Here is an 18,238-nt window from a genome sequence, read left to right as displayed (position 1 = left end):
CATATTCCCTTTAAAAAAAAATCATAGATTTTCATGTACGGTATATCCTCATACCGTTTCTTTATGCTATTCACAATCAAATACTTCTGTTTCACAACGCTGAAATTGAAATACCTAATAAGAATGTGTTTCAATGTCCGTGGACCCTGGCATGGTATGCATTCCAGCTGAGGTTCACGTTTCAGGAGATATGCATGAATTAGGTATTTGTGTCTGATACATGACACATATATCGGATACCATTTCATGTCTCTGATTTGTTCTACTTGAGGGATGCCACTCTCCAATAGTAGGCCTGTTGGTCTTAAAGAAAATTTGGCACTTTCATTCTACACATTTTGCAAAGTATTATGAACTTGCTGGTTTATAGAATATACAAAGTCAGTATACAGAATCTTCCATTCAGAAATTGGTGACTGTAGGGTACCTTTGGCTGCATTATCTGCCCTTTCATTAACTTTATAGGCAGCCAAAAGCACATAATATTTTTCCCCCGATTATTGGAAAGCATGTTTCTGTAATATCTGGGATATTACAGAGTTGTCTGATTAAATTTTTGCAGGATTTTCATTGTGGAAGGGGAATCCAAAATCACGATGAAATTTGTTTTCTGAGAGGTTCCAATCTTGCTCAAAGCTTTACATATGACAATAATTTCTGCAGTAAAATTTGTAGTTTTATTTGGTAAATGGATCGAGATGGTGCCAGAGAGTGATGCATTGACAGCTCCATCTTTCGAACTATCTGAATACAAAGACTTACTACAACAGGAGGCTCTGATTTCATTTAACTTTCTCTGAAAAAGGAGATTTGTTGAGGACTTTTCTAATTCATAAAGGTCAAATATTATTTTGGTTGGTTTTGATAATCACAATGGAAATTTGGAAATAAAGAATTTACCAGTATTTTCTCTTTCTGAATGAAGACAAATTTGTGTGCCAAACTGGAATGATGTTTGGTTCCTAACCAATATGATTTGGTATTTTGGGCCTAAGCACTACATCATGTGTGAGGTTTGATAGATCAGAAGATCGTTGCAATGGTAGCATACTGAAAAGTCAGTTTCACTCGTCTGCGATACAGCAATGGTTCATTTGCCTCAACATAGAGGCTTCTTGAAGGGGAAGTTCTAAATGCACCCAGACAGAGTCAAAGTCCCTGATTGTGCCTCAAATCAAGCACCTGCTGGTAAGATTTACAAGCTGATCAAGACAAACATTAGCCGCAGGCAAGTTTTGATTTTTCTAAAAATATGTAAAACCAGAAGAAGATCTACTACCCAATCTGTTTGCCATGCCTTGTATTAAATAGGGGCCTTATTGACATTTGTCACTGTGGTATCTAATATGTAGAAGAAAGTTAGTTTACAATAAGTCCTACAAATTTGGCAACTTTCAAGACCGAGCTTGGGTCATCATGAATACTATGTAATCAGCAGAAATGCATAGTTTTTATGATAAAAATCTGAACCTGTTTTCTTCGCCCCATTTCTGAACTTTATTGATGTTCATCTGTAGCTCATTTTCAGTGGTATGCATATGCATTGGTCTACTGGTATAGCAGATCAAAAAGTTGTCAACATACTATACATGAAGTCAGTTTCTGGATTAATGCATTTCACTAGGCTTTTAATTTTCATATTGAAATCAGTGACAGAAAATATGCCGCCCAGAAGCAAAGTCAGCTCCTGGTGATAGCTTTTAGAAAGGTTGTAATCTACAGTAACTCAAAATGTTTATATCTTTAAAAAAATGGAGACAAAGTTAGGTAGGTGGACTTTTAAGACCTAGGTTGAATAGGTCATCCAATCTGCCATACTTCCGTCTGGTGTCCGAAACTTTCTCCAAGTCACAGAAGATGATGTCTATTTGTCCTTATGGAAGTTTCTCTAATAACTGCTTCAAGTCTGACAGGATGGTCTATTGTGCTTTTCTGATATCTGAATCTATACTAAATTTCTGACCATACTTTGCTAGATTCAAGATACAAGATCATTCCATCATTTATCATATGTTCCGTAGTTTTGCAGATGCATCTTGTTAATACTGTGAGACAATAGTTGGAAGGGACAGCTAGATCTTTTCCCGGTTTAGGTACTGGTATCACTACTGCTTCTTGACAAGGCTGTTGGAAGTTAACAATCTTCCAAATTTTCATGAAAACATTTAGCAGTGTATATACAGCTGTATCTGGTGCTTCAAAAAGTTGATAGTGGACATCATCTAGTCATGGCTGTATCTGGTGCTTCAAAAAGTTGATAGTGGACATCATCTGGTCATGGCTGTGTCTGGTGTTTCAGAAGTTGATAGTGGACATTCATCTGGTCATGGCTGTATCTGGTGTTTCAGAAGTTGATAGTGGACATCATCTGGTCATGGCTGTATCTGGTGTTTCAGAAGTTGATAGTGGACATCATCTGGTCATGGCTGTGTCTGGTGTTTCAGAAGTTGATAGTGGACATCATCTGGTCGTGGCTGTGTCTGGTGTTTCAGAAGTTGATAGTGGACATCATCTAGTCATGGTTGTATCTGGTGCTTCAAAAAGTTGACAGTGGACATCATCTAGTCATGGCTGTGTCTGGTGTTTCAGAAGTTGATAGTGGACATCATCTAGCAGCAGGGAAGTTGAACAGACCATTGCGAACAGCCAAAATAAACCTTCCTATGAGAACTTTCTCCGTAGAAGCCTCAGAAATCAAAAATAACGCCTTCTACGGAGCTAATTTTCGTACATTTCAGACCGGATGCATCGGGTGTGTATACCAAAACATAGCGTCCGAGACAGGAAAATAAATTATCGGGGGCTGCTTTGGCCAATTTTACGTCGCATTAAAATAATATACTTGAAAATAATATGAGTCAGAAAACTAGCACAGTTGGAGAGCCTCATTCTGCCAGATTAGCGCGAGAACAATTAGCGGCAGTAAAGAAACTTATCCCGGCAAAAGAATTATTCAAGAAAAAAGTTCGTGATTACGAAGATGCGAAATTGAATCTTACCGATTTATCATCACAATTATTAAGGCCAGTTACCGAAACAACCGAGCGAGTCTTATTTGGTGATGTAAAAGATCCGGACATCAAAAAACGCGGAATTCTTCCTGTGTTGAGAGACATTGAGGGACACACTCGAATAGTGCCAGATAGACTGGACCAAATTCGCCAAGCACAAGCACAAGCGCGGCAAGAACAATTGCAGCAAGTACAAGCACAAGCGCCACAAGAACAACCACAGCAAGTAGAAGAAGAAGGGGAAGAAAGTCAGGAAAGAGAACCTCGAGATGTAATAAAAGAAAAATTTACTGATGGTGGTTGGAGCACATTGACGAAACAATTTGAGAAACTTAGTAATATTGATGAACTTGCCATGTTTGCGAAAGATTCTTTTGACAACAGGAGGGTCTTTTTAACAGATGACGGATTGAAAAAAATTAAATCACGAGAAACTTGGTATAATAATATATACCGAGCTAAAGTTAATTTACCCCAGGCGAGGAAATCGGATCCTATTTATTCTCGTTTTATGAAAGCCGCAGATGCGAGGCGTGAATTTAATACAGGAAAATTGACAGAGAGACCACAACCGCAGGAATTGGGGGCAAGACCAAAACAAATATCCGCCGATACATCCCAGGTACTTTCTCCCACAGGGAAAAAATCCGAAACTAAAAAAATTACGATACCTTATGTACATTTTACCGAAGATGCTATTAAATATCTCAGTGAGAGCGAGGATAATTTAATTAACGCTGCTAAATTTGGTTTCGAAGATAGAGGAAAATATTTGCTTCCCAGACATTCTGATAGATATACCAAAGATGAATGGATTCCGGCAGTGTATTTTGCTCCAAAGAAAAAAGCCATCAAGATTGATGATCCGGGTTACCAAAAATTTCTAGAAAAAATAGAAGAAAAAGAAAAACCGGAGGAAGAGAAAGACGTATTAGAAATATTGTTCGGTGATGATTCATCTCCAGAACCAAAAACAGGAAGAGGATATACCATTTGTCCCGATAGTGTTGTCAACGATGTATCTCGCCTTGAAATATTAATCGGAGGAAAACGAGCCGGAAATAACTCTCATGAAATAATCAACGAGGCCTCAGATATTTGTCAGCGATTATTCCGCGGTGGCGTCATCGACTCCTACATTTACAAAGAGCTCGTTGACGAACTCATCGATCAAAACAACACAATTGAAATAACATGATTGTTCACAAACATCAGCGCAGACCCAGACAGGTCCGCATAGTTAACTCTCGATTGCCTGTATACAAATATATTCACGGCAATGGACTCGGTGACATCGTCAAAAGTCTCGTTACGCGAGTAGTCCCTAAAATCGGACCCACAGTTAAGCAATTCGCGTCAAAAGCAATAGGAAAGATTGGCGAGACTGTCATCTCTGGTATTGGTAATTTGGCAACTAAAGGCTTCGATTTTGTCAGAGGTAGAATATCAAATTTAATACGTAAAAAACAACCCGTCAAATTACCTAGCACCAGCGAAATGCCCCCCGAAATCAGTAAAGCCATAAACGACACAGCAAATAAAAAAATAAATAACCTAGCACAGGAAGTTGCTAACACAAATCTCGCAAAGGAAGTTGCAAATACAAGTTTTATTTCGGGTAGTGGTCTTCGTTTTAGATGAAATTCTTATTAATAAATGTTCGCACAAGTGTCAAACGAAGTGTTCGACATGGACGAGCCTGTAGGTAGAGACACATCCGTGCGAGATTTCCAGTATTTTTCGTACGACACAGTGACACCAAATACGATTGGTCGCTTGGAAATTCAGGTTCACGATACAACGAGATATTTTCTTCCATCTGAGGCGTATATCGAAGTTGTTGGTAAAATTATTAGGACAAACGATACCAACTATGAAAGAGATTTTAAAGTCGGATTTGTCAACAACGGTATCATGGCTTTATTCAAGAGTGCCACTTACATGATTGACGGAAGAGAAATTGAATCAATTACGGACAACGTTGATATAGCAACGACGATTATAGGCCTAGCCAGATACTCGGATGATTTTACCAGGTCAGCCGGTCCTAGTATGATGTTTGCCAAGGATAACTCCGATGAAGCCGATCATCTTCCATATGATATCGGTAGGCCGAGAAATGCCGCTAATGATGCCAACGCCACCAACGTCGATATAATGCTTGGCACCATAATTGAATACAACCTCGGATTTGCCACGCGAAAACATATGCTAAGTGTAGATGAACGAAAATTTTCTTGTGCAATTCCGCTATCGCATATTTTTGGATTTTGCAGGCATTTCAGGAAAGTTATTTACGGAGCAAAACACACAGTCGTTTTTATTCGAGACACCGAAGGCAATAACAGAGCCATCTGGCGAGAAATAAGCGCGGATGATGTTAATGTCGGTAAGGTGGTCCTTGACAAATTTACCTTGTGGATGCCAGCGATAGTCCCATCGATGCTTGAGGAAGAAAAATTATTATCATTTATGAATCAAGGTGGTAAGTCCGTTATGTCCTGGCTGACAACCATGACCGACTCTATCGACGTTAATATCAACGGAATATTTACCTGGCGAATTGCGTCACAGCAAGGCATCTCGGCGCCTAGACATATCTTTGTTGTTCTTCAAAACGCAAATAGATATGATCAAAATCACAGTCACATGATATTCGATAAATTCGCAGCAACAAACGTATCACTGAGAATAAACGGCCAACAAGAACCATCCGAGGAAATATCAATTGATTTTGAAAATTATTCTACGGCCCGCGCATATCATCGCTTGCTAAGTTTCATGGGTCGCGATCAAAATATTGATACGGGATTGCAAATATCACAGCTGGATTTTAATACTCACTATCCTATCTACTACTTTTCCCTGGAACATCTCGATTTGGTAAAACAATCCGTCGTTGATATCCATTTCAAAGCCAGAATTAACACAGCTGGACCAGCAAGGGCATTCGCGGTGATTCTCAGCGATAGAACAATGATATTGGAAGGCATCAGTGGCAGAATGAGAGTCATCGACGCTCCTGTCGAGAAAATGTAACAAAATCGAAGATTTCTAAATTTAGATTAAACGATTATTAATATGCCATACGAACACGTCAGCGTAACTCTGACCCCCGGTCAGATGAAAAAACTCCAAGCAGCAACAGCAAAGCGATGCGGTGTGAAATTAACCCTGAAAAACGATCAAATTCAGGGCGGGCCTAACAAACTGTCGCTAACTAAGAATCAACGTGAACGTTTCACCAAAGCCAAATCAGCAAATTCCGGCGTTCATGTGAATCTTAGTATAGGTGCCATCGGAGATATGGTCAAAACGGGCGGAATTTTTCCTTTCCTAGCTGCTATTCCTGGATTATTATCTGGGGCTCTTCCGGCAATTGCAAAAGCGATAGGATTAGGTGCGGCGGGAGCTGTAGGCGACAAACTAGCACACAAAGTAATGGGAGGGCGATATGGTAAAAAAAAGGGAAGTGGCCTTTACCTAAGACACCCCCCGTACGGATCCGGCCTAAGATTAGCACGGCCTATTCAAATTTAGAATTATTCAACGAAGCAAAGAAAAAAAAAATAAAATTTTTTAGAGGCGTATTTATGCGGGATCAGCTACCAGAAAAACCAAATTTCACCGAGACGGGAATAATAAATCTCGATTCAAATACTGGCCCTGGCACACATTGTGTCGCCTACGCGATTAATCCTCGCGAAGTCGTTTATTTTGACTCGTACGGATTAGCTCCACCGAAAGAATTTATCAATTACGTTTCAAAGTTAAATATTCCAATTTGGTATTCGACACTTCCGACGCAGACGTTAATGGATCCACCGATATGCGGTCCTGAATCAATTAATGTCCTCGATGCTATTTCAAAATCATCCGGTCCGTATCATAAAATTGTATTTGAATATGCCGTAGATAAATATCATGGTTGACATTTACGGTAGATCTCTCTACAGGAAGAAGGGAGCAGAAGTGACTGACGTCGATCTATCAAAATTCGCCACTAGGGATGATATTAATAATCTTCTGTCGCTGTCAGAGGTAGATCCTGGCGAAGTTGCTATTTTTCAGAGCCGCGAAGGAAGATTACAAACAAGCAACGTGAAAATAACCGATATAATCAAGCGAGACGAATATAACAATCGCATTAATCAATTGACTAGCCTGTCAGATTCGGTATCAAAATCCATCGCTGATATCGCCGATATCATAGCGAAGTTACCCCTGAAGGCTAATATCGCTGATGTGGAAAAAAAGGACAATGAGCTATCAGCAACGTTGCTTCTAAAGGCTGATAAAGCATTACACGACGATCTTCAGGACAGAGTGACAAAAAGATTTAACAGGTTAAATAACGACCTTAAAAAACTCGACAATACCCTAGCTAAATTTAGTAAAAAATCGAGGAAGATATAAAAACATCCGTCGATAATATCTCCACCACAGCAAACGAACTAGCAAAGAAAAAAGCCGATCAAGCATCGCACGATGATCTCAACGAGAGAGTAAGAAAAATCAGCGAAGATATTACTAATATTCTCGCCGGTATCACCGAGATAAATACCGCGATGGGTCAGAAAAGCGATAAAACATCGCACGATGATATCAGCGAGAAAACGAAAAAAATCAACGAGGATATTGCCAAAATTAACGATGAAATTAACGTGGTACGTGAATTGGCGCTTCAAAAAGTCGATAAAACATCACACGGCGATCTCATCGATAAAATCAACGAGGAACTTACTAAAATTGAAAATGAAATTTTTAAAATTAACGAGGATATTAACGCGAAACTTCTCGATGCATCTACAAAAATTAGCGATATTAACACAAAAATATCGTCAATGAATCTTGGAATATTAGCGCGTATTTCGATACCAGCGGAGGTAGAAACAGAAAATATTTCTTGCCATGTACCATTTGTGGTAAAAATACAAAATGTTAGATGGACACCTGAGAATAACACATTTAGCTTTACCTCGCCAATTGCTGGCGTATATCGAGTATATGTTATCTCCTTGATGACAAAATTCAATGTAACAATAGACGATGGTTATGATTTTCGTGAATATTATCCTGGGTTTTTTGTTATGACTATATTTAAAAATATAACGAAAACTTTTAGGCTAGAACCACCAACTAGAACCGTGATGATGTCCGATTGTCAAGTAATTTTCGAATATTTATCCGGAATACACGCAATTGGTCGGATAAATAATCAATAAATGACCGCATCGGACTACCGATACAATCAGGCGCGTTCATGGCAGGATTCGCTAAAAAAGCTCCTCGACGAATATCAAACAAAAATAAAAAAATATCAGCGCAGATTAGTTGCCATCGATGTTGCTGTGTACGCGGTAAGCGCAATAATCGCCGGCGCAGGTATAATCTTATCCGCGGTAACAACAATTGCGCCGATCGCAGCAACGATAATAATCTCGTCGACAACAACAATCGCTGGTGTTCTTAATATTATCGCAAAAAAAATATTCTCATGCACGAGTGAAAAATTGTCCCTATACAAGAGTAAACTATCCCAGGTCAACGAGGCGTATTCGAAATTATCATCGTTGCTTTCTGAGAGTCTCAACGACGGCGTTATATCCGATCTCGAATTTTCAGTGATGGTAAATATCTACTCCGAGATTGAACAAATGAATATCAATAATGTCGGAACTAGCCCAAATCGTGACAAACACGACACCGCTGATAACGACGCTGATATCGGCAAGCTCAACCAGGCCAGAATTTAGTATCGATTTTCCAACACCAATTAGCGTCAAGGAAATTGCGCTGTCACAGTTACGCGTCTATAATAGCTGGCCCAATGTTAGATCGAAATCATTTGGTAGATTATCATCGAATAATTCGCTTGTTTTTGCCAATAAAAACCGTCCCGATGGAACTCCCGATTGGATCGTCGTTGGCATACCAACAGGCAGTTACGAAATTGAGCAACTAGATAAGGAATTTACCAGTAGGATATCAAATATAACCGGCGATGCTACGCCAGGAATAAAAATATTATCACACGAACCAACGCTATCATCGATAATCGAAGTAAAATCGCCATATGTCGTCGATATTTACCAGTCGTCGATTAGGACAGTGCTAGGTTGGCCCGAAATCGCACCTCTGGCAAAACCAGAAAAATCTGATTTTATTATTCCAGGTTGGCACGAAGAAGCTCCTCCAGAACTACCGGAGCCAAAAAAATCAGATTTTACCACCGACGAAGGATGGTACGGAAATATCAAACACAAGCCTCTGATCCACAATGCCATCAATCTCATGAATAGCCACAAATTTAACTTGGTGATGTTCGCTTTTACTTTCAGGGACGAAAGAATTCTCGTGTGGTTGCCTCTTCCCAAAATTCCTCCAAATGTCAAAGTCTTCGACGCTACCAACATTAGCGGGATAATATTTCCCATAGAAGGTATCTTGATAAGAAGAACCCTCGACGAATTTATTCAAGAACATAAATTACAATTAAATTTATTGCGGGAATCCTTTCATGAATGCATCTTAAATAAATCAGGCTCATGTAGCGAAATTATCGGACGTGTGAAGATTTTAAATCAACTCGCGAATGATATTGAATATTATCACGGTATGTTCATTCGGGCGATAATCGACGATATATCAATTGCCGATTATGTTCTTCCTATTAGCAGCTTCACGTTGATCAAAAATTCAGGAGAAAAACAAAAATTCATGAGAGTATTTGGATTAACCGAAGAAACGCTACCAAATTTCAAATTTCCCGATTATGACGTTGATGAAATGAGAAAATCCGTTACTGATACCATCGATGATTTATTTCCGAAATTACATGCCGCGTGGACTAAAAAAATACAATCAGAATCGATTCTCAAACACAATAATGATCCTGCCGGGCAAGGGCGGCATATCTCGCCGGGTATCGTTAATATAACTGAGGTTATCGCGATTTATCTTCACGCGGACGTTGTTGAAGGTAGCTACAACGTAGATTCGTCTGTGTCAGAGCAGGCACAGCAGGGATTTATCTTATATTCGTTTTCACCTAGCGCATCTCCGGGTTTTTTGATAATAAAAGAGCCAGTAAATCCGTTTTATCTGCGATGTCACAATCGATTATTATCGAAGATAAATTTCAAACTGACGGATCAGAATGGAAATTTGCTTGATATACGCGGAGAAACACTGAGTATCAATTTGCTGGTGAGATCGTAGAATCGAAGATTCTTAAATCGAAGATTCTTAAATCGAAGATTCTTAAGATTCTTAAATCTTTCCGCCAAAGAAAAATGGTCAAAGAAATAAATAAAAATCAGGGAAATTTTCAAAATTAGTAAGATTTTTTAATTTTGATGGGGTAAATACCCGTCAAATTGAGTAATTTATATAATTTCGTAAATCTGTTGGGGTAAATACCCGTCAAATTGAGTAATTTATATAATTTTATGTTTTTGATGGGGTAAATGGTAGTCAAAATTAAGAAAATTGTACAATTTCAGTAAATAAATTAATTTAGTAAATAATAAAAAAAAATAATAAAAATTAAATCGGAGATTCTTGAAATTAAGAAATTTGTGTAATTTTATGTTTTTGTTGGGTATTTACCCAACAAATTGTGTAATTTATATAATTTCGTGAATCTGCTGGGGTAAATACCCGTCAAATTGAGTAAATTATATAATTTCGTAAATTTGATGGGGTAAATGGTAGTCAGAAACAAGAAAATTGTACAATTTCAGTAAAATAAATAAAAAAAATAATAAAATTAGAATTGGAATTAGAATCGAAGATTCTTAAGATTCTCAAGATTTTTGAAATTTTGTTTTTTTTTGTGATAAAATCTTAAGAATCTTCAGAATCTTTGACGCTAATTTTACTCTCATCGACCAGCTTTTTTAGCTGCCTGACGCGCGAGCTTGTAATTTTTCTCGATTCATATTCGTCTGATAAACTCGACCTAACTTTTTCTACCAGCGTCGATAATTTAACGAAATCCTCGATTTGATCATCGCTGACAGTCGCAAGCGATTGGTACATCGCAATCTGGATTTTCTTTATAAATTTGTATTCTGACGGTAGCGTGTACCTATATTCGAGCTTTCCCTGGACAATCGTCTCAAATTCGGACCGGATTTTACCTGTGTCCAAATCTGAGGATAAATTTACATTTTTTTTCAGATCCTCGATGGCTTCGATGATGTTATTTATATTCTTCTCGTTCATTATATAAATTTTGTAATATTTAATTAATTTTCTTCGGATATTATCGGAATATAAGAAAACTCGATCCACTCGCCAAATCGATAAGAAAATGTCGCGTTGATTATTTTTTCTGTTGCACGTCGCACGGAGGCTATATGAATACCAAAGTATTTTGCAGCGGCCCTCATCGATGTAAATGCAAGTTCCTCGCTTGTTTCTTTATTTATTGATTTAACAGCCTTAGCTGGTCGTCGTACACCGCCGCCGTTACCAAATTTACAATTTTCACTCTGAGTTACCGCTCGAAGATTAGACAGTTTGTTGTTGAGCTTATCTCCGTCGATATGGTCGATTACCAAATTATTCTTGATGGGTCCATGAAAACACTCGTATATGAACCTGTGGTTGTAATATGCATTTCTTTTCTTTTCTGGACCGAAAGTAAAAATAAGATAACCCGAATTATTAACATAGCCGACATGATACCTCGTTCTGGTATTTCTGACAACACCATCCGATGACGCCTCGTATCCCTCGATCGTTGGATGAGATTTAAACTCGCATGTCATTGTTGATTTGAGAATCTCTGATTCTAGAATAGCTGATTTCAAGTTCATTATATAATAATTATATGTCTAAATCGTTATTTGCCTTAAATCGATTAATATAATCTTCTTCGCAGGTTATCACCGACGAGGATCTTTTTTCGTAATATCGCCGCAATTCCCGATAATTTTTTCCTCCACAAACCAGACACAATCGAGTTTTTCCTCGCGTGCCAACTTGGCAAACTAAGCAACGTTGTGGTCCTTTACTGCCACGCCGAATCGCATGTATGTGAGCGCCGCAATAATCGCCTCTGCAGGATTTGTCACAGAATTTTGTTAAGCCGATTAGTATCCATTTGCATTTACTCATTATAATTTAAACATTTGTCTAAAATATAATCGATGGATACATTTGATCTTGATGAGGCAGAATATATTATTCCTGAGGTTGATCGAGCGAAGAAAGAGTTCTTCGATGATGGAGCCGTTCACACTTGGTCGACTTGGAAAGCGAATTCTATCGACGCTACGATGAACCTGAAGCGAGCTAAGAAAATAATCGAACACATAAAAAACGAACACAAAGAAGAGCGATTTATCTTTGGAATAAAATTTATCGCACAAATGCCTGATGATACTTGGATTATTCGCGATAAACGAGATCCTGTGCGTGGCGGTAAGAAAAACGTTGTTCTCGATAAAAACTCTAAGCATGGATTATTACTGGGAATCGATGGTCCTTATTATGCTAGGGCATATCCATCTAGTGCAGTTGTTTATGGAATTTATCGGCTGAATAACAATCCGGACGTAAAAAACCTACCTGCGATGAAAGAATCGCCAATGATAAATTGCGTGGCCGAGCGTGTTATCGAGCACATGAAAAACGCTCGACGTGGATCTGGTCTGACCCAGTTGAGGTTGAATAAAATTAATGCGTGGGCGAAGACTGTCGATAATGGTGCATCGGTGGACGACGTAGCTGCGTTGAGTAAAAAACTTAAATTTCCAATTACCGTGAAAACGTTATCGGGAGAAATATTATACTCGTCGCCGTATAGATCTCGAGGAGCACCAATCGAGATTGTCGATCACAATTCACATGCGTGGTCGCAGTCGGTAATGATATTTCCGCGGGATCGTATTGTCAAATTTTATCTCACAGATAGTAAATCTGCGGAATTTTCTGCGGAGAATAATAATTCCGATGCTATGTTCAGATTTATCAAAAAATTAAGCGCATCTGATCCAATATCGATATGGTTATTCTCGAGTGAAGAAAGATATGATCAATTTATTTTGACATGCGGTGATATTTACCGGGATGAGATATTACACGAGTCGATGAGAAAACTCGCTGTAAAATATTCGTCTAATCCCGATCAATTACTAACGAATTGCTTTACAGTTCCGTCTGTTGCCGCTCATGCCGCTAGAGAGAAGAACTCGTGGAAACCTACGAGGAACGAATTTCTCGCTGATATTCAACTTAGTTGTATCGAATACGGCCATGGCGGATTGTGGAATACCAGATATTATTTCGAAGATATGATTTCCGTTGACATGAGCGCGTGTTATCCTGGAAGTTTTCTTGGATATGGCGATCGTGCAGATTATTTTGCTAAATTCGGCCATCCTACCAGCGAGATGACAAGAGTAGCAATTAACGGACCGTTACCTGATTTTATCATGACCGGATTCGCTTGTGTTACGTCGTTCGAGTTTGCTGAAAATTTGCATAAAATTTGCTATATTTGGTTCGGCAGGCATTTCTCTCAACGTCGCTGGGTCCCTACGGTGTTGTTAAGATATATGCTGGATTCGTCGATGTTAGTGTCGTTGACGGTGAGTGAGGCGATTATATCCTACAGAAAACAGACCGATGTGTGGTTGCTGACGGACTGTGACAACGCGAAAGATATAGGAAGAAAGATAATTGGTAAATTTACTCAAGGTGGATCTGTTGATCACAAGCATCGACACGCTAGATTATTTATCAACGACGCCGAGATGGATTTTATAATCGCCGATACGGTATCACGAGGAATATTTTGTAATAGAGAGAATATTATGATTGATGGAGCAAAGTTAGGTACCGTGATTAGTTACCTTGACGGAGAATCAGCGCAATATACGCATTTACGATCATCGATGCTCGCTTATGTTAGTATAAATTTGCTGTCGATGATAAATAAATTTTCTGATATCGCGGTAAGAGTCGCGACGGATTCGTTTTATATCGATAAAAAATATCAGTGTAGGCTGGAAAATTTAATCACCGACGGTAGCTCCTGGGGAACTTGGAGGATAAAAAACGAGGATATTCTAGATTATTGTGAGGACGCTGATGTTGAAGATTGCGATGAATTTCATCAAAGTAAATTTGAAGAATCTTCGGCAGCCGCATCTGCATTTGATCCAATTTCACGCAACAAATTCGTCTACCTAAATGGGCCTGGTGGTAGTGGTAAAACAACGCGAGCGATAAATTTATTTGCAAATTCTGACATGATTGTGTTGACTCCGACACATAGATTAGCGCGAGAAATAAAGCAGCGCGGCGTTAATTCTTGCACGTATCACAGTTATTTCAAATACAGCGGTGGATCATGGGACTCGGTGCATATGGGCGATAAATATATCAACAAGATCATAATATTTAATGAGATTTGCACGGTGAATTTAGATATTTTAAAATCGATCTTGACTTGGCTGGAAGGAAAAAATACCGCTGTGATAATGTGCGGGGATCACGGCCAACCTGATCCGATTGATGGCGAATCTCCTCACGAATGGCTCAGAAGCTTCGTTGATTATTATGAGGAAATCGACGCTGATTATAGATCGACAGATATTTTATTAACCGAATTTAAGAAATTAATTCGATTACAACCGAATAAGATTCAGTGTGACGTCATGAGAAGAATAATCAACGAGACTCCAATGAGCGATTTTCTAAATTTGTGGCGTCCCGATCATCTGATCGTTGCTAGTAGAAAAATTATTCGTGATATTATTCAGGAAATGTTATTCAAGCTGCATTGCGAGAAATTTCCCACGTTGCAGGTACCGTTATGCTACAGGCCCGCTAATACTAGGCGACAAAATATTAATATTATTTTGCCATGCGGAAAGGAAAAGATTTTGGTCCTAAATGATATTATCTTTGTTGATATTAATCTTGTCAATGACGCGATAAATGCAGAAAAATCACCGTGGAAATTAGGCTACGCAACAACGATACATTCATCACAGGGATTGACCATAGATGGACGAGTTTGGATCGTCGATGATAGAATTTCTTGGTCAAATCTAGTGTATTTAGCCGTGTCGAGAGTAAGAAAATTATCTCAACTAGGACGAATTCGCGTAAATTATCTCAATGACGCTGGCGGTAGTTGAGTATCTTCTGGTACTATTTGTAATTCTTCTTTGGTAAATCCGCGTTGTGGCGCCAACGAATCTAGGATATAAATCGCTGGTCTTCCCGACGATCTTGTTACGGCGGATATTTTGTGTGTTGTAACACTCCAGGTTGGATCGGTTGCTCTTTTTCTGCCTCCTTCAACCTCGCCTTCTTTATATAAATATCTGACTGTGACGCTACCTAGTACAGGCTGAATTGTAGAATCTCGCTTTAGGGGTATATTCGATTTTGTAATTGCAATTGCGGGCTTCATTGCTATTGTTCGAGTCGTCTCGTTATTCAGCGCGTTAATTACCTGAGGCAATCTTGATACCCAATCGTGAGATCGATTATTCTGAATAAATTCACGCGCGTACTTGTATCCGAATAATCGTTCTGCAAGCGTTTTGTTGAATCTTTCGACGATAGCTTGATTGTGATGAACACCTACAATACCGCGACGGATTTTGACATTATTCTTTTTCATCAACGAAGTAACTGCGCCAAGAAATTCTCGACCTGGATCAACCTGGAGAAGATTCGGCCATGTCAACGGGGATCGAGAATAAATTTCGCTAAACGCCTTAGCAATTTCCGTTGCAGTTTTATTCGATAATGGCTCCGCTTCTTTGTATCTGCTAGCGATATCAACGACTGTCAACACGTATTTGTACGTGACGCCGTCAACGGTATCGTGAGGAAGAAACATTAGATCCGCTTGATGGACTTCATTAGGAACACTGACGGTGAAACTCGCGTACGGTATTTTTTTAGGTGGAGGAAGATATATTTGCCAAATTGCCTGTTTTGATAGCCACGATTCAGCGACGGATTGTTTTACTTTAGCGGCCTTGGCAAGTTTGGCGATTGCTGATTTTCCTCGCCAGAATCCTCGCGGAGAATAATATATTTGCTCCATATTATTTACCAGCGCCGAGTACTAATTTGCCTTTCATCGCGCCTTTTATCAACCAGGATGCCAATTTCTCTTTGAAACTTTTGTCAGGAATCGCGTCTAGTGCGTGAATTAGTTTGATATCAGCGAGATGCCTTTGCTGTAAATCTCCGCTGCGATATGCGAGATCGTGGTAGTAACAAGCTCTATCGATTGCATTTACCGGATCTTCATTTTGTTTGGGTTGGTTATTATCGTCGAGTCTGATATCGAGCCTCGTTCCAGGTCCACAATAATTATATCCAGGTAGATGCTTCTCTCCAGGATATTTCGCCCAGGGCAGCCCAGGTAGATTTTTCATGGAGCCGGCAATGTCTCCTCCGGTTCTTCTATTTTTTTTTTTACAAATCTGAACTTGCGCGTCTTACAAACTTCACATTCTCCTGCAATTGTGTTCCTGTTGTTGCGTGTAATGATTTCGGTTGGATTTATCGTAGCTGTGTGAGTGCGACACTTAACACAATATAGATCCATGTATTTTAGTAACATGAATGTAATTGATTTTTCAGCCACGAAACGACGCGAGCAGGTGAAACATCACGCGGTATTACCGAATTCGATTAGAATGATAATCATTGGCCCATCTGGAACTGGTAAGACGCAATTGTTATTGAATTTGATCATGCGATGGCTGAAATGGGACAAATTGTATTTGGTTGCACCATCCGTTGATGATCAACGTTGTTATCAAGTATTAAAAGAATTCAGCGACAATACCGACGAAGGCACAATCGAATTCATCACAGACATCAATGAAGCTCCATCCGTGGAGAATTTGGACGGCGATGTTAATAATCTTGTTGTTTTCGATGACGTTATGCTGGACAAGCAGACCAACCCGGCCAGGATATTCTCGCGTGGCAGACACAAGAACACCGATGTTATTTACGTGACACAGAGATACACGCAGATTCCAAAGGTGATTAGGGACAATTGTAATATTTTGTCGGTGTTCAACGGCGTAGATACGCACACGCTGAGAAATATCCATCAGACTTGGTGTAACGGCGACATGGATATAAATAAATTAAAAAATTTCTTCAGTCGCGCTCAGGCAACGCCGCATGGTTTTATTACGATAAATCTTCACGATCCACGAAGTCGGTATCGAATTGGTCTCGATCAAATTTATTCATGAAAAAATATTCCCGATAATTTATTTTCCTGTCTCGGACGCTATGTTTTGGTATACACACCCGATGCATCCGGTCTGAAATGTACGAAAATTAGCTCCCGTAGAAGGCGTTATTTTTTATTTCTGAGGCTTCTACGGAGAAAGTTCTCGTAGGAAGGTTTATTTTGGCTGTTCGCAATGGTCTGTTCAACTTCCCTGCTGCTTCATCTAGTCATGGCTGTGTCTGGTGTTTCAAAAGTTGATAGTGGACATCATCTAGTCATGGCTGTGTCTGGTGTTTCAAAAGTTGATAGCGGACATCATCTAGTCATGGCTGTATCTGGTGCTTCAAAAAGTTGATAGTGGACATCATCTGGTCATGGCTGTGTCTGGTGTTTCAGAAGTTGATAGTGGACATCATCTAGTCATGGCTGTATCTGGTGCTTCAAAAAGTTGATAGTGGACATCATCTAGTCATGGTTGTATCTGGTGCTTCAAAAAGTTGATAGTGGACATCATCTGGTCATGGCTGTGTCTGGTGTTTCAGAAGTTGATAGTGGACATCATCTAGTCATGGCTGTATCTGGTGCTTCAAAAAGTTGATAGCGGACATCATTTAGTCATGGCTGTATCTGGTGCTTCAAAAAGTTGATAGTGGACATCATCCGGTCGTGGCTGTGTCTGGTGTTTCAGAAGTTGATAGTGGGCATCATCTAGTCATGGTTGTATCTGATGTTTCAGAAGTTGATAGTGGACATCATCTGGTCATGGCTGTATCTGGTGTTTCAGAAGTTGATACTGGACATCATCTAGTCATGGCTGTATAATATGGTGCTTCAAAAGTTGATAGTGGACATCATCTGGTCATGGCTGTATCTGGTGTTTCAGAAGTTGATAGCGGACATCATCTAGTCAATGGCTGTATAATATGGTGCTTCAAAAGTTGATAGTGGACATCATCTGGTCATGGCTGTATCTGGTGCTTCAAAAAGTTGA

General features: G+C 39.3%; 1 protein-coding gene across 4 annotated transcripts in view; it reads right to left on the bottom strand.

Moving 5' to 3' along the window:
* The window catches only part of LOC149802225 (zinc finger protein 277-like), an 85,551-nt gene that overhangs the window by 21,270 nt on the left and 46,043 nt on the right, over positions 1–18,238 (bottom strand). The window lies entirely within an intron of this gene.

Source organism: Sinohyriopsis cumingii, chromosome 4 (genome assembly GCF_028554795.1).
Source record: "Sinohyriopsis cumingii isolate HCF-2022 chromosome 4, ASM2855479v2, whole genome shotgun sequence".
Lineage (NCBI taxonomy): Eukaryota > Metazoa > Mollusca > Bivalvia > Unionida > Unionidae > Sinohyriopsis > Sinohyriopsis cumingii.
This window is presented reverse-complemented; position numbering and strand designations above follow the sequence as displayed.